Source organism: Amia ocellicauda, chromosome 8 (genome assembly GCF_036373705.1).
Source record: "Amia ocellicauda isolate fAmiCal2 chromosome 8, fAmiCal2.hap1, whole genome shotgun sequence".
NCBI classification, from domain to species: domain Eukaryota; kingdom Metazoa; phylum Chordata; class Actinopteri; order Amiiformes; family Amiidae; genus Amia; species Amia ocellicauda.
Genome location: NC_089857.1, coordinates 23,203,086 through 23,226,079, shown reverse-complemented (window position 1 = coordinate 23,226,079; position 22,994 = coordinate 23,203,086). Strand labels below are relative to the sequence as shown.

The window sequence follows — 22,994 nt, the reverse complement described above, 5'->3', positions numbered from 1 at the left end:
TGTAATATATTTCACCTCGCGTATATGTATGGTATGTGAAATAAATGGTGCTGATGAACTTGTTCAAGTGCGGAAGGTTGTTGAAAATGCGAATGATCTGAACTGCCAAATCACCAACTGATACGGCGACTGAAGAGAGTGCAGATCAGACAGTTTGGGCTCAGAGAAGTGTCACGTTGGCAGCGATAACACAAGAGTCACATCCCGACACACACTGAAATCACAGACAACACAAAGTCTTTACACGAATCACTAGTGGATGACACGGGCTTGTCTTGTTCATTATTAGTAGAGTGTCAGGGACAGCGTCCCTCGCTTACGGCCATACTAGCCTGAATACGCCCGATCTCGTCCGATCTCGGAAGCTAAGCAGGCTCGGGCCTGGTCAGTACTTGGATGGGAGACCGCCTGGGAATACCAGGTGCTGTAAGCTTTTGCGCCTTTTACACACCAGGGGACGACAAGTCACGAGTTTTAGGTACCATCCTCCTGTTTCTTTTCCTTCGACAGCAGGACGCGACACCACTATTTTGACTATACATGTTGTATTTATTTTTAAAAATGTTAAGTGATTTTAAGAATTGATTTTCATAAATTTTAATCACAAGTATTAAACATTGAATGAATGTTTTTATTGTAATGTAAAATACTTTAAACAATAAAACAGTATTTATTTTTATAAACCTCCTTTGATTGGAATTTGCATCATTTCAATTTGGCAAGTTGATCAGGATCATGCCGCTACGGATGCATGAACTATCAATAAACAATCACTCTGCACTGATCAGCTTTTACAGTCCAGGATGTAAGACCTCATATATTGTGTACATTGGAATTTGTAAAATGTATTATGCTTCGAATTGCACCGTATTATGTGAATTGCAATTTGTAATATGTTATGCCTTGTACTGCACTGTAGTTTTGCACTTTGTATTGTATTGTAAGTCGCCCTGGATAAGGCCGTCTGCTAATAAATAAATTATTATAATAATAATCAATGATTAGAGAACAGTGCAGATCCTGATCCGAATGCATATGACTTGGATTTACACTGAACGCTTCTCAAAATAAACAATACTGATAATAATTCTTAAAATTAGTTTTAATAAATACGTTTTGTATCGAATCGAGATTGGAACCTGACAGAAAAAAACATAATTCATAGTTTAAACTTAGTGGAGGAATGCATAATAAAAAGTGATGAAAGACATCATGTATGTGGTTTTGTTATAGATCGGAGCAGTTGATTGCAATATTTGACAGGGTAAATTGCCATGAGTTTTTTCACGGTTTGAACACGTCTCAACTTTTACTTCCATACTTACACATAGAAATGTCCAGGGATCGGCATCGTGTCCGAGGTAGAGAATTGAGGTCCGTGGTAATGTATTCAAATGAACGCAAACTGTTGACAACATTACGTTTAACCTATGAAACCTAATATTATGATTGCGAGGCAAGGGGGCTATATTTGGCTTCTACTACTCACCGTAGAGCTATGACGCCAAATGTGATGACGCTGAAGCTTTGCTATCCAATCGGAAAGCGTTAGCTACACCCGCCTTGTGTAACTTTTTTTTTTTTTTAACTAAAAACATGGCGTCGAATTCAAAGAAAAGATCGTTCAGCCCAGCTTGGGAAGAGGAATATTTAATTTCCGAAAGAGCCACAGATTGTTTTATGGAGTGTGCGAGATGTGGAGAAATAATGAAAGTGCTCAAGTCAACTGTAGCTTGCGACCCCGCTGAAAGATGGTGCAAAACAAATGTCTAAGACTTCTAACGTGTCAAGCACAGAGAAGGATCGATTCATCAGGGATGCCGAAGCCAAGAGTGGAAGCCAGGTAAGTGTAATGACGTACTTTCTTAACCAGCATATCAAATATGCACAGAACGATCTTTTATTATTATTATTATTATTATTATTATTATTGGGCAGCACTTTGGTGAAGTGGTTAGCGCTGATGTGTGTGTAGTTTACATGTTATTCCTGTCTTCGAGTGGGCTTTTGCGTGCTATTAAATTAGCTACACGCTTTGTATACAGCAGGGTAATATATATAGGCACATTTTTCCCCATCCATGTCTGCCACTGAGTCCGGAGATTTTGTCCGTTGTCCGTCGCGCAACATCGTGATGCCGACCCCTGGAAATGTCTAGGTAACAAATGGGTACAAATGTATATCCAAGTTGCACAGTTATCAGTGCTTAAACAATGAACTCATATGTTGTCAAAGAAAACATAATCTTGACTTGCAAGAATCACTTGCAAGTGCAGGTTTTTAATATAGATAGCCAAATGACCAGCCTATCCCTTTTAATATACAGTCGAGGTTAATTTCAATGAACATGAAATAAACCACACAACTGTCAACAAATTCAATTTACTGACAATGTGATCAGCATATTCTGAGATTGTCATGGCTGGAGGGTTTTATGTCCGATCGACCAATATCTGTCAACCACTTTTTTACACGATCACTGACTCAACCTTAACCCTGCCGATAATTTTGCCCTGCAAAATTGTTAAATCCTACGACTTATATGCGTAAAAACATCTTTTTTATTAAAAGAATGAAATCAGTTTATTATAAAATTGATAAGTCAACTCTTTGTATTATAAGATGGACTTGTTTTCACCTGTATTGCATTAGATATTGTCTAAATCTAAATTTGGTTGAACTCATGAAAGAGATCATTGATAGTTTGGATTACTGAAGGTATAATGATCAATAGATTAGCAGGCAGTTTATTTGACGCTTTAAACACATATAGATAGAAGACAGTAAAGTATGGTGAAGTTTCAGTTGTGACTTTGAGACATTGCACAAAGTGTACTTTTACGTTTTGCTTTATATTGTACGTAAAAGATAAGTCTCCCTGGCATTTGATAGAAAGAACTAAGGTCTACAGGACCTTCACAAATCAGCTCGTTAACTGAAGAGATCGTAAAGTTATGGGGTCATGAAAAGCGATGAACTGTAAATGTTTGAGCAAAAGTACGACGTTTGATGTTGTATTACTGAAATCCTGGCAAGTTGTATGTGGATAACTTTCATTTCCAGCTTAAGTACATATATGAAGTCAAGAAACCATTGAGAGAAAGTAGTCCCCACGTTGGTGGAACGGAACCATATTTCTAGCCACATTCTGGTGTACAGTTGATGGCCTACATCTGCACCTCAGGTGGATAATTGAGCGACCGACAAGACAGTCAAATAGGGTTGCCAGATGCTACTCCGAGAATCCCCCTAGTGGTGAGCCGGTTTCCCCCATTTCCAAATGGGTCCCCCCATTTGCACGATAACCCTTATTAGAGAGGAGATGCATATACAGCATCGCCGTACGTATGTATATGGGCCTTAAATGCCCCATGAATGCATATGAACTTGATTAAAATAGGCCACTGAATCAATGTACTGCTGTAACTGTAACAAAATGGTGTCTTACCGATGAATGCTTCTGTCCCAGGAAATGTAAGCGTAACAGGCTGCTGACCAGGTGCATTTCATAGTCTTTTCATGTAATCTTGAGAAGGTGTGCATTTACGTAAGAATTTAAATTGACATGCAGTATGAAAGGAGGTTGTTAAGTCATGATGCTTAAAGACACAGGTCACTATGATGGATACATATTGCATATATTGTATTTTCAGGTGTGGGCATTCATCCTGTTTTAATTTTATTTTGAAAGCAGAAGAATCATTCAACAGGCTGCTGAGAGAAATGTAAACCAGTAAAATACATGAAGAAAAACAAACCTTGAATATAAGTGCAGTTGTTTAAACATTTGAAAAACTATAGTGAGGGGGTAAGAAAACACACAAATCCAGCAGCTCTTGTATTTCAGTGCACCAGAACCCAATATTATTGGCGAGTCGGGTAGTCCATCATCACAGTTCGAGGGCAGGCATAATTTCAGTTATTTCATCCCGTTTCATTCACATTCGTGCCTTGAATGAGATTGAATGTAATCTTTAGTCTCAAGTATGTTCCCAAGTTTTACACTTTCGTGCTTTGCATGAATGGGAAATGAACCGTGTGTGTTGAATGAGGTTCCTTGTGAGCATTGAACTTTGTACGGTGGAGTTCAGTTTTGTGTTGCTGTAATTGTGTCACTTATTGACGAAAAAGATGAGGCAACTTTAGTTCGTTTTACCCGTGATGCTCAATTTATTTACGAATGTATCCTAGTTACTTAGGACCGTTTTCGTTGGAGAACAACATCTATTGTATGTGTGTGTATTTGGGGAAGTAAAATCTGAAATAATGATGAAATTGTGTGTATCCAAAGTTAAAACTCGTGATTTGTCGCCCTCTGGTGTGTAAAAGGTGCAAAAGCTTACAGCACCTGGTATTCCCAGGCGGTCTCCCATCCAAGTACTGACCAGGCCCGAGCCTGCTTAGCTTCCGAGATCGGACGAGATCGGGCGTATTCAGGCTAGTATGGCCGTAAGCGAGGGAAGCTGTCCCTGACACTCTACTTAAAGGGAAGGCAATATCCGTTTCTGACTTTTATATTTACCTTTGACCTGTCTCTCTCTCTGCTCTAAAGCCCGGGACACAGCAGCGCGCCGCAGACAGTCCCTGCTAACACACAATGTTGTGGCAGACCGGAACTATATTTTACAACACGAACACATTGTATTGAGAGAACAGCTGTAGCTGAGTGCCTGCCAAGCCAGTCAAGCGCAATCTTGAGAAGGTGTGCATTTAAGTAAGGATGTCAATTGACATGCAGTATGAAAGGAGGTTGTTAAGTCATGATGCTTAAAGACACAGGTCACTATGATGGATACATATTGCATATATTGTATTTTCAGGTGTGGGCATTCATCCTGTTTTAATTTTATTTTGAAAGCAGAAGAATCATTCAACAGGCTGCTGACAGAAATGTAAACCAGTAAAATACATGAAGCAAAACAAACCTTGAATATAAGTGCAGTTGTTTAAACATTTGAAAAACTATAGTGAGGGGGTAAGAAAACACACAAATCCAGCAGCTCTTGTATTTCAGTGCACCAGAACCCAATATTATTGGCGAGTCGGGTAGTCCATCATCAGTGTTCGAGGGCAGGCTTCATATTTCAAAACGTCGTGAGAGCACAGGGAAGATAAAAATGAGCAAAAGAACCCCCTGTTTCTTACTGTTGCCCCCTGTTTGATAGCCTTTCCCCGCACGTTTCCCCGCTTGCAATATTTCCCCCCATGGCTTGGGTTTACCCCCAGTCTGGCAACGCTGCCCTGAAACGCATGGGCTTATCTAATACTGTCATACAGGGCAGTCTCACCACTGTCCGAGCTGACGGTGGGGACTATATACACATGTCTATTATAAAAGTCCTTTGCTTGTACGTACTGCAGGTGGATGGCGATGCTCTGCGAAATTGAAGTGTGTACAGCAGATCATGTGTCGTATACACTGCCATGTGAAATGCCCCGTTGAGCTGCAATCATAAGGCAGTCACAGAGATGAGGGATGAGGTCTGTTGTGAATTGACAGCTGGGTGCGAGTCGTGTGAAGCCGAGTAAGAGACTTCGGTGTGCTCATGGGCAGAGCAGGCGGAACACGCCTGATGCTCGTCAGTTTGAAGCTCGTGTTCACAGCGCTTCATTGAGATTCGTGTTTTGTTCAGAACGGGATTGACTTTTAGTATCAATTAGCCAGGATTGGAGTGTGTATCTTGCGTTGCTTTCCATGAATGAGAAATGAAGAGTGAGCGTTTAGCTTTGTAGGGCGGGGTTCGGTGGAGATTGTAAGTGACCGAAGAAACGAGTAGAAACGGTGAGAGGAGGGGAGAACTTAGCGAGACAGCAGCTCACAGTGACGCTTGCAGGCGTAATGGAAAGCGCGGAGCCGCAGGGGCGCCTGTGAGCAGCGCAAGAGCATCTGTCTTTGTACCGCGGGATCAGGGGAGAGCGCGAACGCAGTCCCCCACTACCAGAAATTATGCAGTCGAGATTCCCACATTTGGGGAATTCGCAGGGGTCAGCACAGCCGGAGTGCAATGGCCGAGCCTCGCCCTGGGTGAACCACCTTCATGATCATGGTGTCTCCCCTGCCAGGTAAGTATGAGTTGTACACGGGCCGGCCCACACCCTGCCTCAGAGCGGGTTCTTCCGTCACACGGTGGGGTACTGTGCGCCACGCCCCTTGATTGCACATCTTCTCTACACGGGAGTGTCGATACTGGTGGTCCTTTGGGTTTGCTGTAACTGCGTCATGTATTGATGAGAAAGATTAGGCAACACTTGAGGTACACTTTTACCCATGATGCTCAGCTTATTTACATACCGCTGTACCATTGGTTCATCGTTATCATCCAAATTCCTGCACGGCAAAGCGTTTGCGTGCGGAGACGGCGGCGTAAAATGTAGTGCAGCGCCTTAGCAAAGACATTGCATGTAATATATTTCACCTCGCGTATATGTATGGTATGTGAAATAAATGGTGCTGATGAACTTGTTCAAGTGCGGAAGGTTGTTGAAAATGCGAATGATCTGAACTGCCAAATCACCAACTGATACGGCGACTGAAGAGAGTGCAGATCAGACAGTTTGGGCTCAGAGAAGTGTCACGTTGGCAGCGATAACACAAGAGTCACATCCCGACACACACTGAAATCACAGACAACACAAAGTCTTTACACGAATCACTAGTGGATGACACGGGCTTGTCTTGTTCATTATTAGTAGAGTGTCAGGGACAGCGTCCCTCGCTTACGGCCATACTAGCCTGAATACGCCCGATCTCGTCCGATCTCGGAAGCTAAGCAGGCTCGGGCCTGGTCAGTACTTGGATGGGAGACCGCCTGGGAATACCAGGTGCTGTAAGCTTTTGCGCCTTTTACACACCAGGGGACGACAAGTCACGAGTTTTAGGTACCATCCTCCTGTTTCTTTTCCTTCGACAGCAGGACGCGACACCACTATTTTGACTATACATGTTGTATTTATTTTTAAAAATGTTAAGTGATTTTAAGAATTGATTTTCATAAATTTTAATCACAAGTATTAAACATTGAATGAATGTTTTTATTGTAATGTAAAATACTTTAAACAATAAAACAGTATTTATTTTTATAAACCTCCTTTGATTGGAATTTGCATCATTTCAATTTGGCAAGTTGATCAGGATCATGCCGCTACGGATGCATGAACTATCAATAAACAATCACTCTGCACTGATCAGCTTTTACAGTCCAGGATGTAAGACCTCATATATTGTGTACATTGGAATTTGTAAAATGTATTATGCTTCGAATTGCACCGTATTATGTGAATTGCAATTTGTAATATGTTATGCCTTGTACTGCACTGTAGTTTTGCACTTTGTATTGTATTGTAAGTCGCCCTGGATAAGGCCGTCTGCTAATAAATAAATTATTATAATAATAATCAATGATTAGAGAACAGTGCAGATCCTGATCCGAATGCATATGACTTGGATTTACACTGAACGCTTCTCAAAATAAACAATACTGATAATAATTCTTAAAATTAGTTTTAATAAATACGTTTTGTATCGAATCGAGATTGGAACCTGACAGAAAAAAACATAATTCATAGTTTAAACTTAGTGGAGGAATGCATAATAAAAAGTGATGAAAGACATCATGTATGTGGTTTTGTTATAGATCGGAGCAGTTGATTGCAATATTTGACAGGGTAAATTGCCATGAGTTTTTTCACGGTTTGAACACGTCTCAACTTTTACTTCCATACTTACACATAGAAATGTCCAGGGATCGGCATCGTGTCCGAGGTAGAGAATTGAGGTCCGTGGTAATGTATTCAAATGAACGCAAACTGTTGACAACATTACGTTTAACCTATGAAACCTAATATTATGATTGCGAGGCAAGGGGGCTATATTTGGCTTCTACTACTCACCGTAGAGCTATGACGCCAAATGTGATGACGCTGAAGCTTTGCTATCCAATCGGAAAGCGTTAGCTACACCCGCCTTGTGTAACTTTTTTTTTTTTTTAACTAAAAACATGGCGTCGAATTCAAAGAAAAGATCGTTCAGCCCAGCTTGGGAAGAGGAATATTTAATTTCCGAAAGAGCCACAGATTGTTTTATGGAGTGTGCGAGATGTGGAGAAATAATGAAAGCGCTCAAGTCAACTGTAGCTTGCGACCCCGCTGAAAGATGGTGCAAAACAAATGTCTAAGACTTCTAACGTGTCAAGCACAGAGAAGGATCGATTCATCAGGGATGCCGAAGCCAAGAGAGGAAGCCAGGTAAGTGTAATGACGTACTTTCTTAACCAGCATATCAAATATGCACAGAACGATCTTTTATTATTATTATTATTATTATTATTATTATTGGGCAGCACTTTGGTGAAGTGGTTAGCGCTGATGTGTGTGTAGTTTACATGTTATTCCTGTCTTCGAGTGGGCTTTTGCGTGCTATTAAATTAGCTACACGCTTTGTATACAGCAGGGTAATATATATAGGCACATTTTTCCCCATCCATGTCTGCCACTGAGTCCGGAGATTTTGTCCGTTGTCCGTCGCGCAACATCGTGATGCCGACCCCTGGAAATGTCTAGGTAACAAATGGGTACAAATGTATATCCAAGTTGCACAGTTATCAGTGCTTAAACAATGAACTCATATGTTGTCAAAGAAAACATAATCTTGACTTGCAAGAATCACTTGCAAGTGCAGGTTTTTAATATAGATAGCCAAATGACCAGCCTATCCCTTTTAATATACAGTCGAGGTTAATTTCAATGAACATGAAATAAACCACACAACTGTCAACAAATTCAATTTACTGACAATGTGATCAGCATATTCTGAGATTGTCATGGCTGGAGGGTTTTATGTCCGATCGACCAATATCTGTCAACCACTTTTTTACACGATCACTGACTCAACCTTAACCCTGCCGATAATTTTGCCCTGCAAAATTGTTAAATCCTACGACTTATATGCGTAAAAACATCTTTTTTATTAAAAGAATGAAATCAGTTTATTATAAAATTGATAAGTCAACTCTTTGTATTATAAGATGGACTTGTTTTCACCTGTATTGCATTAGATATTGTCTAAATCTAAATTTGGTTGAACTCATGAAAGAGATCATTGATAGTTTGGATTACTGAAGGTATAATGATCAATAGATTAGCAGGCAGTTTATTTGACGCTTTAAACACATATAGGTAGAAGACAGTAAAGTATGGTGAAGTTTCAGTTGTGACTTTGAGACATTGCACAAAGTGTACTTTTACGTTTTGCTTTATATTGTACGTAAAAGATAAGTCTCCCTGGCATTTGATAGAAAGAACTAAGGTCTACAGGACCTTCACAAATCAGCTCGTTAACTGAAGAGATCGTAAAGTTATGGGGTCATGAAAAGCGATGAACTGTAAATGTTTGAGCAAAAGTACGACGTTTGATGTTGTATTACTGAAATCCTGGCAAGTTGTATGTGGATAACTTTCATTTCCAGCTTAAGTACATATATGAAGTCAAGAAACCATTGAGAGAAAGTAGTCCCCACGTTGGTGGAACGGAACCATATTTCTAGCCACATTCTGGTGTACAGTTGATGGCCTACATCTGCACCTCAGGTGGATAATTGAGCGACCGACAAGACAGTCAAATAGGGTTGCCAGATGCTACTCCGAGAATCCCCCTAGTGGTGAGCCGGTTTCCCCCATTTCCAAATGGGTCCCCCCATTTGCACGATAACCCTTATTAGAGAGGAGATGCATATACAGCATCGCCGTACGTATGTATATGGGCCTTAAATGCCCCATGAATGCATATGAACTTGATTAAAATAGGCCACTGAATCAATGTACTGCTGTAACTGTAACAAAATGGTGTCTTACCGATGAATGCTTCTGTCCCAGGAAATGTAAGCGTAACAGGCTGCTGACCAGGTGCATTTCATAGTCTTTTCATGTAATCTTGAGAAGGTGTGCATTTACGTAAGAATTTAAATTGACATGCAGTATGAAAGGAGGTTGTTAAGTCATGATGCTTAAAGACACAGGTCACTATGATGGATACATATTGCATATATTGTATTTTCAGGTGTGGGCATTCATCCTGTTTTAATTTTATTTTGAAAGCAGAAGAATCATTCAACAGGCTGCTGAGAGAAATGTAAACCAGTAAAATACATGAAGAAAAACAAACCTTGAATATAAGTGCAGTTGTTTAAACATTTGAAAAACTATAGTGAGGGGGTAAGAAAACACACAAATCCAGCAGCTCTTGTATTTCAGTGCACCAGAACCCAATATTATTGGCGAGTCGGGTAGTCCATCATCACAGTTCGAGGGCAGGCATAATTTCAGTTATTTCATCCCGTTTCATTCACATTCGTGCCTTGAATGAGATTGAATGTAATCTTTAGTCTCAAGTATGTTCCCAAGTTTTACACTTTCGTGCTTTGCATGAATGGGAAATGAACCGTGTGTGTTGAATGAGGTTCCTTGTGAGCATTGAACTTTGTACGGTGGAGTTCAGTTTTGTGTTGCTGTAATTGTGTCACTTATTGACGAAAAAGATGAGGCAACTTTAGTTCGTTTTACCCGTGATGCTCAATTTATTTACGAATGTATCCTAGTTACTTAGGACCGTTTTCGTTGGAGAACAACATCTATTGTATGTGTGTGTATTTGGGGAAGTAAAATCTGAAATAATGATGAAATTGTGTGTATCCAAAGTTAAAACTCGTGATTTGTCGCCCTCTGGTGTGTAAAAGGTGCAAAAGCTTACAGCACCTGGTATTCCCAGGCGGTCTCCCATCCAAGTACTGACCAGGCCCGAGCCTGCTTAGCTTCCGAGATCGGACGAGATCGGGCGTATTCAGGCTAGTATGGCCGTAAGCGAAGGAAGCTGTCCCTGACACTCTACTTAAAGGGAAGGCAATATCCGTTTCTGACTTTTATATTTACCTTTGACCTGTCTCTCTCTCTGCTCTAAAGCCCGGGACACAGCAGCGCGCCGCAGACAGTCCCTGCTAACACACAATGTTGTGGCAGACCGGAACTATATTTTACAACACGAACACATTGTATTGAGAGAACAGCTGTAGCTGAGTGCCTGCCAAGCCAGTCAAGCGCAATCTTGAGAAGGTGTGCATTTAAGTAAGGATGTCAATTGACATGCAGTATGAAAGGAGGTTGCATCACTATGATGCATAATATTGCATATATTGTATTTTCAGGTGTGGGCATTCATCCTGTTTTAATTTTATTTTGAAAGCAGAAGAATCATTCAACAGGCTGCTGACAGAAATGTAAACCAGTAAAATACATGAAGCAAAACAAACCTTGAATATAAGTGCAGTTGTTTAAACATTTGAAAAACTATAGTGAGGGGGTAAGAAAACACACAAATCCAGCAGCTCTTGTATTTCAGTGCACCAGAACCCAATATTATTGGCGAGTCGGGTAGTCCATCATCAGTGTTCGAGGGCAGGCTTCATATTTCAAAACGTCGTGAGAGCACAGGGAAGATAAAAATGAGCAAAAGAACCCCCTGTTTCTTACTGTTGCCCCCTGTTTGATAGCCTTTCCCCGCACGTTTCCCCGCTTGCAATATTTCCCCCCATGGCTTGGGTTTACCCCCAGTCTGGCAACGCTGCCCTGAAACGCATGGGCTTATCTAATACTGTCATACAGGGCAGTCTCACCACTGTCCGAGCTGACGGTGGGGACTATATACACATGTCTATTATAAAAGTCCTTTGCTTGTACGTACTGCAGGTGGATGGCGATGCTCTGCGAAATTGAAGTGTGTACAGCAGATCATGTGTCGTATACACTGCCATGTGAAATGCCCCGTTGAGCTGCAATCATAAGGCAGTCACAGAGATGAGGGATGAGGTCTGTTGTGAATTGACAGCTGGGTGCGAGTCGTGTGAAGCCGAGTAAGAGACTTCGGTGTGCTCATGGGCAGAGCAGGCGGAACACGCCTGATGCTCGTCAGTTTGAAGCTCGTGTTCACAGCGCTTCATTGAGATTCGTGTTTTGTTCAGAACGGGACTGACTTTTAGTATCAATTAGCCAGGATTGGAGTGTGTATCTTGCGTTGCTTTCCATGAATGAGAAATAAAGAGTGAGCGTTTAGCTTTGTAGGGCGGGGTTCGGTGGAGATTGTAAGGGACCGAAGAAACGAGTAGAAACGGTGAGAGGAGGGGAGAACTTAGCGAGACAGCAGCTCACAGTCACAGTGACGCTTGCAGGCGTAATGGAAAGCGCGGAGCCGCAGGGGCGCCTGTGAGCAGCGCAAGAGCATCTGTCTTTGTACCGCGGGATCAGGGGAGAGCGCGAACGCAGTCCCCCACTACCAGAAATTATGCAGTCGAGATTCCCACATTTGGGGAATTCGCAGGGGTCAGCACAGCCGGAGTGCAATGGCCGAGCCTCGCCCTGGGTGAACCACCTTCATGATCATGGTGTCTCCCCTGCCAGGTAAGTATGAGTTGTACACGGGCCGGCCCACACCCTGCCTCAGAGCGGGTTCTTCCGTCACACGGTGGGGTACTGTGCGCCACGCCCCTTGATTGCACATCTTCTCTACACGGGAGTGTCGATACTGGTGGTCCTTTGGGTTTGCTGTAACTGCGTCATGTATTGATGAGAAAGATTAGGCAACACTTGAGGTACACTTTTACCCATGATGCTCAGCTTATTTACATACCGCTGTACCATTGGTTCATCGTTATCATCCAAATTCCTGCACGGCAAAGCGTTTGCGTGCGGAGACGGCGGCGTAAAATGTAGTGCAGCGCCTTAGCAAAGACATTGCATGTAATATATTTCACCTCGCGTATATGTATGGTATGTGAAATAAATGGTGCTGATGAACTTGTTCAAGTGCGGAAGGTTGTTGAAAATGCGAATGATCTGAACTGCCAAATCACCAACTGATACGGCGACTGAAGAGAGTGCAGATCAGACAGTTTGGGCTCAGAGAAGTGTCACGTTGGCAGCGATAACACAAGAGTCACATCCCGACACACACTGAAATCACAGACAACACAAAGTCTTTACACGAATCACTAGTGGATGACACGGGCTTGTCTTGTTCATTATTAGTAGAGTGTCAGGGACAGCGTCCCTCGCTTACGGCCATACTAGCCTGAATACGCCCGATCTCGTCCGATCTCGGAAGCTAAGCAGGCTCGGGCCTGGTCAGTACTTGGATGGGAGACCGCCTGGGAATACCAGGTGCTGTAAGCTTTTGCGCCTTTTACACACCAGGGGACGACAAGTCACGAGTTTTAGGTACCATCCTCCTGTTTCTTTTCCTTCGACAGCAGGACGCGACACCACTATTTTGACTATACATGTTGTATTTATTTTTAAAAATGTTAAGTGATTTTAAGAATTGATTTTCATAAATTTTAATCACAAGTATTAAACATTGAATGAATGTTTTTATTGTAATGTAAAATACTTTAAACAATAAAACAGTATTTATTTTTATAAACCTCCTTTGATTGGAATTTGCATCATTTCAATTTGGCAAGTTGATCAGGATCATGCCGCTACGGATGCATGAACTATCAATAAACAATCACTCTGCACTGATCAGCTTTTACAGTCCAGGATGTAAGACCTCATATATTGTGTACATTGGAATTTGTAAAATGTATTATGCTTCGAATTGCACCGTATTATGTGAATTGCAATTTGTAATATGTTATGCCTTGTACTGCACTGTAGTTTTGCACTTTGTATTGTATTGTAAGTCGCCCTGGATAAGGCCGTCTGCTAATAAATAAATTATTATAATAATAATCAATGATTAGAGAACAGTGCAGATCCTGATCCGAATGCATATGACTTGGATTTACACTGAACGCTTCTCAAAATAAACAATACTGATAATAATTCTTAAAATTAGTTTTAATAAATACGTTTTGTATCGAATCGAGATTGGAACCTGACAGAAAAAAACATAATTCATAGTTTAAACTTAGTGGAGGAATGCATAATAAAAAGTGATGAAAGACATCATGTATGTGGTTTTGTTATAGATCGGAGCAGTTGATTGCAATATTTGACAGGGTAAATTGCCATGAGTTTTTTCACGGTTTGAACACGTCTCAACTTTTACTTCCATACTTACACATAGAAATGTCCAGGGATCGGCATCGTGTCCGAGGTAGAGAATTGAGGTCCGTGGTAATGTATTCAAATGAACGCAAACTGTTGACAACATTACGTTTAACCTATGAAACCTAATATTATGATTGCGAGGCAAGGGGGCTATATTTGGCTTCTACTACTCACCGTAGAGCTATGACGCCAAATGTGATGACGCTGAAGCTTTGCTATCCAATCGGAAAGCGTTAGCTACACCCGCCTTGTGTAACTTTTTTTTTTTTTTAACTAAAAACATGGCGTCGAATTCAAAGAAAAGATCGTTCAGCCCAGCTTGGGAAGAGGAATATTTAATTTCCGAAAGAGCCACAGATTGTTTTATGGAGTGTGCGAGATGTGGAGAAATAATGAAAGCGCTCAAGTCAACTGTAGCTTGCGACCCCGCTGAAAGATGGTGCAAAACAAATGTCTAAGACTTCTAACGTGTCAAGCACAGAGAAGGATCGATTCATCAGGGATGCCGAAGCCAAGAGTGGAAGCCAGGTAAGTGTAATGACGTACTTTCTTAACCAGCATATCAAATATGCACAGAACGATCTTTTATTATTATTATTATTATTATTATTATTATTGGGCAGCACTTTGGTGAAGTGGTTAGCGCTGATGTGTGTGTAGTTTACATGTTATTCCTGTCTTCGAGTGGGCTTTTGCGTGCTATTAAATTAGCTACACGCTTTGTATACAGCAGGGTAATATATATAGGCACATTTTTCCCCATCCATGTCTGCCACTGAGTCCGGAGATTTTGTCCGTTGTCCGTCGCGCAACATCGTGATGCCGACCCCTGGAAATGTCTAGGTAACAAATGGGTACAAATGTATATCCAAGTTGCACAGTTATCAGTGCTTAAACAATGAACTCATATGTTGTCAAAGAAAACATAATCTTGACTTGCAAGAATCACTTGCAAGTGCAGGTTTTTAATATAGATAGCCAAATGACCAGCCTATCCCTTTTAATATACAGTCGAGGTTAATTTCAATGAACATGAAATAAACCACACAACTGTCAACAAATTCAATTTACTGACAATGTGATCAGCATATTCTGAGATTGTCATGGCTGGAGGGTTTTATGTCCGATCGACCAATATCTGTCAACCACTTTTTTACACGATCACTGACTCAACCTTAACCCTGCCGATAATTTTGCCCTGCAAAATTGTTAAATCCTACGACTTATATGCGTAAAAACATCTTTTTTATTAAAAGAATGAAATCAGTTTATTATAAAATTGATAAGTCAACTCTTTGTATTATAAGATGGACTTGTTTTCACCTGTATTGCATTAGATATTGTCTAAATCTAAATTTGGTTGAACTCATGAAAGAGATCATTGATAGTTTGGATTACTGAAGGTATAATGATCAATAGATTAGCAGGCAGTTTATTTGACGCTTTAAACACATATAGATAGAAGACAGTAAAGTATGGTGAAGTTTCAGTTGTGACTTTGAGACATTGCACAAAGTGTACTTTTACGTTTTGCTTTATATTGTACGTAAAAGATAAGTCTCCCTGGCATTTGATAGAAAGAACTAAGGTCTACAGGACCTTCACAAATCAGCTCGTTAACTGAAGAGATCGTAAAGTTATGGGGTCATGAAAAGCGATGAACTGTAAATGTTTGAGCAAAAGTACAACGTTTGATGTTGTATTACTGAAATCCTGGCAAGTTGTATGTGGATAACTTTCATTTCCAGCTTAAGTACATATATGAAGTCAAGAAACCATTGAGAGAAAGTAGTCCCCACGTTGGTGGAACGGAACCATATTTCTAGCCACATTCTGGTGTACAGTTGATGGCCTACATCTGCACCTCAGGTGGATAATTGAGCGACCGACAAGACAGTCAAATAGGGTTGCCAGATGCTACTCCGAGAATCCCCCTAGTGGTGAGCCGGTTTCCCCCATTTCCAAATGGGTCCCCCCATTTGCACGATAACCCTTATTAGAGAGGAGATGCATATACAGCATCGCCGTACGTATGTATATGGGCCTTAAATGCCCCATGAATGCATATGAACTTGATTAAAATAGGCCACTGAATCAATGTACTGCTGTAACTGTAACAAAATGGTGTCTTACCGATGAATGCTTCTGTCCCAGGAAATGTAAGCGTAACAGGCTGCTGACCAGGTGCATTTCATAGTCTTTTCATGTAATCTTGAGAAGGTGTGCATTTACGTAAGAATTTAAATTGACATGCAGTATGAAAGGAGGTTGTTAAGTCATGATGCTTAAAGACACAGGTCACTATGATGGATACATATTGCATATATTGTATTTTCAGGTGTGGGCATTCATCCTGTTTTAATTTTATTTTGAAAGCAGAAGAATCATTCAACAGGCTGCTGAGAGAAATGTAAACCAGTAAAATACATGAAGAAAAACAAACCTTGAATATAAGTGCAGTTGTTTAAACATTTGAAAAACTATAGTGAGGGGGTAAGAAAACACACAAATCCAGCAGCTCTTGTATTTCAGTGCACCAGAACCCAATATTATTGGCGAGTCGGGTAGTCCATCATCACAGTTCGAGGGCAGGCATAATTTCAGTTATTTCATCCCGTTTCATTCACATTCGTGCCTTGAATGAGATTGAATGTAATCTTTAGTCTCAAGTATGTTCCCAAGTTTTACACTTTCGTGCTTTGCATGAATGGGAAATGAACCGTGTGTGTTGAATGAGGTTCCTTGTGAGCATTGAACTTTGTACGGTGGAGTTCAGTTTTGTGTTGCTGTAATTGTGTCACTTATTGACGAAAAAGATGAGGCAACTTTAGTTCGTTTTACCCGTGATGCTCAATTTATTTACGAATGTATCCTAGTTACTTAGGACCGTTTTCGTTGGAGAACAACATCTATTGTATGTGTGTGTATTTGGGGAAGTAAAATCTGAAATAATGATGAAATTGTGTGTATCCAAAGTTAAAACTCGTGATTTGTCGCCCTCTGGTGTGTAAAAGGTGCAAAAGCTTACAGCACCTGGTATTCCCAGGCGGTCTCCCATCCAAGTACTGACCAGGCCCGAGCCTGCTTAGCTTCCGAGATCGGACGAGATCGGGCGTATTCAGGCTAGTATGGCCGTAAGCGAGGGAAGCTGTCCCTGACACTCTACTTAAAGGGAAGGCAATATCCGTTTCTGACTTTTATATTTACCTTTGACCTGTCTCTCTCTCTGCTCTAAAGCCCGGGACACAGCAGCGCGCCGCAGACAGTCCCTGCTAACACACAATGTTGTGGCAGACCGGAACTATATTTTACAACACGAACACATTGTATTGAGAGAACAGCTGTAGCTGAGTGCCTGCCAAGCCAGTCAAGCGCAATCTTGAGAAGGTGTGCATTTAAGTAAGGATGTCAATTGACATGCAGTATGAAAGGAGGTTGTTAAGTCATGATGCTTAAAGACACAGGTCACTATGATGGATACATATTGCATATATTGTATTTTCAGGTGTGGGCATTCATCCTGTTTTAATTTTATTTTGAAAGCAGAAGAATCATTCAACAGGCTGCTGACAGAAATGTAAACCAGTAAAATACATGAAGCAAAACAAACCTTGAATATAAGTGCAGTTGTTTAAACATTTGAAAAACTATAGTGAGGGGGTAAGAAAACACACAAATCCAGCAGCTCTTGTATTTCAGTGCACCAGAACCCAATATTATTGGCGAGTCGGGTAGTCCATCATCAGTGTTCGAGGGCAGGCTTCATATTTCAAAACGTCGTGAGAGCACAGGGAAGATAAAAATGAGCAAAAGAACCCCCTGTTTCTTACTGTTGCCCCCTGTTTGATAGCCTTTCCCCGCACGTTTCCCCGCTTGCAATATTTCCCCCCATGGCTTGGGTTTACCCCCAGTCTGGCAACGCTGCCCTGAAACGCATGGGCTTATCTAATACTGTCATACAGGGCAGTCTCACCACTGTCCGAGCTGACGGTGGGGACTATATACACATGTCTATTATAAAAGTCCTTTGCTTGTACGTACTGCAGGTGGATGGCGATGCTCTGCGAAATTGAAGTGTGTACAGCAGATCATGTGTCGTATACACTGCCATGTGAAATGCCCCGTTGAGCTGCAATCATAAGGCAGTCACAGAGATGAGGGATGAGGTCTGTTGTGAATTGACAGCTGGGTGCGAGTCGTGTGAAGCCGAGTAAGAGACTTCGGTGTGCTCATGGGCAGAGCAGGCGGAACACGCCTGATGCTCGTCAGTTTGAAGCTCGTGTTCACAGCGCTTCATTGAGATTCGTGTTTTGTTCAGAACGGGATTGACTTTTAGTATCAATTAGCCAGGATTGGAGTGTGTATCTTGCGTTGCTTTCCATGAATGAGAAATGAAGAGTGAGCGTTTAGCTTTGTAGGGCGGGGTTCGGTGGAGATTGTAAGGGACCGAAGAAACGAGTAGAAACGGTGAGAGGAGGGGAGAACTTAGCGAGACAGCAGCTCACAGTCACAGTGACGCTTGCAGGCGTAATGGAAAGCGCGGAGCCGCAGGGGCGCCTGTGAGCAGCGCAAGAGCATCTGTCTTTGTACCGCGGGATCAGGGGAGAGCGCGAACGCAGTCCCCCACTACCAGAAATTATGCAGTCGAGATTCCCACATTTGGGGAATTCGCAGGGGTCAGCACAGCCGGAGTGCAATGGCCGAGCCTCGCCCTGGGTGAACCACCTTCATGATCATGGTGTCTCCCCTGCCAGGTAAGTATGAGTTGTACACGGGCCGGCCCACACCCTGCCTCAGAGCGGGTTCTTCCGTCACACGGTGGGGTACTGTGCGCCACGCCCCTTGATTGCACATCTTCTCTACACGGGAGTGTCGATACTGGTGGTCCTTTGGGTTTGCTGTAACTGCGTCATGTATTGATGAGAAAGATTAGGCAACACTTGAGGTACACTTTTACCCATGATGCTCAGCTTATTTACATACCGCTGTACCATTGGTTCATCGTTATCATCCAAATTCCTGCACGGCAAAGCGTTTGCGTGCGGAGACGGCGGCGTAAAATGTAGTGCAGCGCCTTAGCAAAGACATTGCATGTAATATATTTCACCTCGCGTATATGTATGGTATGTGAAATAAATGGTGCTGATGAACTTGTTCAAGTGCGGAAGGTTGTTGAAAATGCGAATGATCTGAACTGCCAAATCACCAACTGATACGGCGACTGAAGAGAGTGCAGATCAGACAGTTTGGGCTCAGAGAAGTGTCACGTTGGCAGCGATAACACAAGAGTCACATCCCGACACACACTGAAATCACAGACAACACAAAGTCTTTACACGAATCACTAGTGGATGACACGGGCTTGTCTTGTTCATTATTAGTAGAGTGTCAGGGACAGCGTCCCTCGCTTACGGCCATACTAGCCTGAATACGCCCGATCTCGTCCGATCTCGGAAGCTAAGCAGGCTCGGGCCTGGTCAGTACTTGGATGGGAGACCGCCTGGGAATACCAGGTGCTGTAAGCTTTTGCGCCTTTTACACACCAGGGGACGACAAGTCACGAGTTTTAGGTACCATCCTCCTGTTTCTTTTCCTTCGACAGCAGGACGCGACACCACTATTTTGACTATACATGTTGTATTTATTTTTAAAAATGTTAAGTGATTTTAAGAATTGATTTTCATAAATTTTAATCACAAGTATTAAACATTGAATGAATGTTTTTATTGTAATGTAAAATACTTTAAACAATAAAACAGTATTTATTTTTATAAACCTCCTTTGATTGGAATTTGCATCATTTCAATTTGGCAAGTTGATCAGGATCATGCCGCTACGGATGCATGAACTATCAATAAACAATCACTCTGCACTGATCAGCTTTTACAGTCCAGGATGTAAGACCTCATATATTGTGTACATTGGAATTTGTAAAATGTATTATGCTTCGAATTGCACCGTATTATGTGAATTGCAATTTGTAATATGTTATGCCTTGTACTGCACTGTAGTTTTGCACTTTGTATTGTATTGTAAGTCGCCCTGGATAAGGCCGTCTGCTAATAAATAAATTATTATAATAATAATCAATGATTAGAGAACAGTGCAGATCCTGATCCGAATGCATATGACTTGGATTTACACTGAACGCTTCTCAAAATAAACAATACTGATAATAATTCTTAAAATTAGTTTTAATAAATACGTTTTGTATCGAATCGAGATTGGAACCTGACAGAAAAAAACATAATTCATAGTTTAAACTTAGTGGAGGAATGCATAATAAAAAGTGATGAAAGACATCATGTATGTGGTTTTGTTATAGATCGGAGCAGTTGATTGCAATATTTGACAGGGTAAATTGCCATGAGTTTTTTCACGGTTTGAACACGTCTCAACTTTTACTTCCATACTTACACATAGAAATGTCCAGGGATCGGCATCGTGTCCGAGGTAGAGAATTGAGGTCCGTGGTAATGTATTCAAATGAACGCAAACTGTTGACAACATTACGTTTAACCTATGAAACCTAATATTATGATTGCGAGGCAAGGGGGCTATATTTGGCTTCTACTACTCACCGTAGAGCTATGACGCCAAATGTGATGACGCTGAAGCTTTGCTATCCAATCGGAAAGCGTTAGCTACACCCGCCTTGTGTAACTTTTTTTTTTTTTTAACTAAAAACATGGCGTCGAATTCAAAGAAAAGATCGTTCAGCCCAGCTTGGGAAGAGGAATATTTAATTTCCGAAAGAGCCACAGATTGTTTTATGGAGTGTGCGAGATGTGGAGAAATAATGAAAGCGCTCAAGTCAACTGTAGCTTGCGACCCCGCTGAAAGATGGTGCAAAACAAATGTCTAAGACTTCTAACGTGTCAAGCACAGAGAAGGATCGATTCATCAGGGATGCCGAAGCCAAGAGAGGAAGCCAGGTAAGTGTAATGACGTACTTTCTTAACCAGCATATCAAATATGCACAGAACGATCTTTTATTATTATTATTATTATTATTATTATTATTGGGCAGCACTTTGGTGAAGTGGTTAGCGCTGATGTGTGTGTAGTTTACATGTTATTCCTGTCTTCGAGTGGGCTTTTGCGTGCTATTAAATTAGCTACACGCTTTGTATACAGCAGGGTAATATATATAGGCACATTTTTCCCCATCCATGTCTGCCACTGAGTCCGGAGATTTTGTCCGTTGTCCGTCGCGCAACATCGTGATGCCGACCCCTGGAAATGTCTAGGTAACAAATGGGTACAAATGTATATCCAAGTTGCACAGTTATCAGTGCTTAAACAATGAACTCATATGTTGTCAAAGAAAACATAATCTTGACTTGCAAGAATCACTTGCAAGTGCAGGTTTTTAATATAGATAGCCAAATGACCAGCCTATCCCTTTTAATATACAGTCGAGGTTAATTTCAATGAACATGAAATAAACCACACAACTGTCAACAAATTCAATTTACTGACAATGTGATCAGCATATTCTGAGATTGTCATGGCTGGAGGGTTTTATGTCCGATCGACCAATATCTGTCAACCACTTTTTTACACGATCACTGACTCAACCTTAACCCTGCCGATAATTTTGCCCTGCAAAATTGTTAAATCCTACGACTTATATGCGTAAAAACATCTTTTTTATTAAAAGAATGAAATCAGTTTATTATAAAATTGATAAGTCAACTCTTTGTATTATAAGATGGACTTGTTTTCACCTGTATTGCATTAGATATTGTCTAAATCTAAATTTGGTTGAACTCATGAAAGAGATCATTGATAGTTTGGATTACTGAAGGTATAATGATCAATAGATTAGCAGGCAGTTTATTTGACGCTTTAAACACATATAGGTAGAAGACAGTAAAGTATGGTGAAGTTTCAGTTGTGACTTTGAGACATTGCACAAAGTGTACTTTTACGTTTTGCTTTATATTGTACGTAAAAGATAAGTCTCCCTGGCATTTGATAGAAAGAACTAAGGTCTACAGGACCTTCACAAATCAGCTCGTTAACTGAAGAGATCGTAAAGTTATGGGGTCATGAAAAGCGATGAACTGTAAATGTTTGAGCAAAAGTACGACGTTTGATGTTGTATTACTGAAATCCTGGCAAGTTGTATGTGGATAACTTTCATTTCCAGCTTAAGTACATATATGAAGTCAAGAAACCATTGAGAGAAAGTAGTCCCCACGTTGGTGGAACGGAACCATATTTCTAGCCACATTCTGGTGTACAGTTGATGGCCTACATCTGCACCTCAGGTGGATAATTGAGCGACCGACAAGACAGTCAAATAGGGTTGCCAGATGCTACTCCGAGAATCCCCCTAGTGGTGAGCCGGTTTCCCCCATTTCCAAATGGGTCCCCCCATTTGCACGATAACCCTTATTAGAGAGGAGATGCATATACAGCATCGCCGTACGTATGTATATGGGCCTTAAATGCCCCATGAATGCATATGAACTTGATTAAAATAGGCCACTGAATCAATGTACTGCTGTAACTGTAACAAAATGGTGTCTTACCGATGAATGCTTCTGTCCCAGGAAATGTAAGCGTAACAGGCTGCTGACCAGGTGCATTTCATAGTCTTTTCATGTAATCTTGAGAAGGTGTGCATTTACGTAAGAATTTAAATTGACATGCAGTATGAAAGGAGGTTGTTAAGTCATGATGCTTAAAGACACAGGTCACTATGATGGATACATATTGCATATATTGTATTTTCAGGTGTGGGCATTCATCCTGTTTTAATTTTATTTTGAAAGCAGAAGAATCATTCAACAGGCTGCTGAGAGAAATGTAAACCAGTAAAATACATGAAGAAAAACAAACCTTGAATATAAGTGCAGTTGTTTAAACATTTGAAAAACTATAGTGAG

General features: G+C 41.2%; 10 non-coding genes across 10 annotated transcripts; 4 read left to right on the top strand and 6 right to left on the bottom strand.

The window, feature by feature from the left end:
• Window positions 1–314: 314 nt before the first annotated feature.
• LOC136755812 (5S ribosomal RNA) lies at window positions 315–433 on the top strand. Its single transcript, XR_010817924.1, has one exon. It is a non-coding gene; the product is annotated as a 5S ribosomal RNA (ribosomal RNA).
• Window positions 434–4,336: 3,903 nt separating this feature from the next.
• Window positions 4,337–4,455, bottom strand: LOC136755811 (5S ribosomal RNA). Its single transcript, XR_010817923.1, has one exon. It is a non-coding gene; the product is annotated as a 5S ribosomal RNA (ribosomal RNA).
• A 1,452-nt stretch (window positions 4,456–5,907) lies between these two features.
• Window positions 5,908–6,071, bottom strand: LOC136757789 (U1 spliceosomal RNA). The gene has a single exon (XR_010819612.1). It is a non-coding gene; the product is annotated as a U1 spliceosomal RNA (small nuclear RNA).
• Window positions 6,072–6,715: 644 nt separating this feature from the next.
• On the top strand, window positions 6,716–6,834 carry LOC136755810 (5S ribosomal RNA). The gene has a single exon (XR_010817922.1). It is a non-coding gene; the product is annotated as a 5S ribosomal RNA (ribosomal RNA).
• A 3,903-nt stretch (window positions 6,835–10,737) lies between these two features.
• Window positions 10,738–10,856, bottom strand: LOC136755809 (5S ribosomal RNA). Its single transcript, XR_010817921.1, has one exon. It is a non-coding gene; the product is annotated as a 5S ribosomal RNA (ribosomal RNA).
• Window positions 10,857–12,288: 1,432 nt separating this feature from the next.
• On the bottom strand, window positions 12,289–12,452 carry LOC136757788 (U1 spliceosomal RNA). The gene has a single exon (XR_010819611.1). It is a non-coding gene; the product is annotated as a U1 spliceosomal RNA (small nuclear RNA).
• A 644-nt stretch (window positions 12,453–13,096) lies between these two features.
• LOC136755808 (5S ribosomal RNA) lies at window positions 13,097–13,215 on the top strand. The gene has a single exon (XR_010817920.1). It is a non-coding gene; the product is annotated as a 5S ribosomal RNA (ribosomal RNA).
• A 3,903-nt stretch (window positions 13,216–17,118) lies between these two features.
• On the bottom strand, window positions 17,119–17,237 carry LOC136755807 (5S ribosomal RNA). The gene has a single exon (XR_010817919.1). It is a non-coding gene; the product is annotated as a 5S ribosomal RNA (ribosomal RNA).
• A 1,458-nt stretch (window positions 17,238–18,695) lies between these two features.
• LOC136757787 (U1 spliceosomal RNA) lies at window positions 18,696–18,859 on the bottom strand. Its single transcript, XR_010819610.1, has one exon. It is a non-coding gene; the product is annotated as a U1 spliceosomal RNA (small nuclear RNA).
• Window positions 18,860–19,503: 644 nt separating this feature from the next.
• On the top strand, window positions 19,504–19,622 carry LOC136755806 (5S ribosomal RNA). The gene has a single exon (XR_010817918.1). It is a non-coding gene; the product is annotated as a 5S ribosomal RNA (ribosomal RNA).
• The last annotated feature ends 3,372 nt before the right edge of the window (window positions 19,623–22,994 follow it).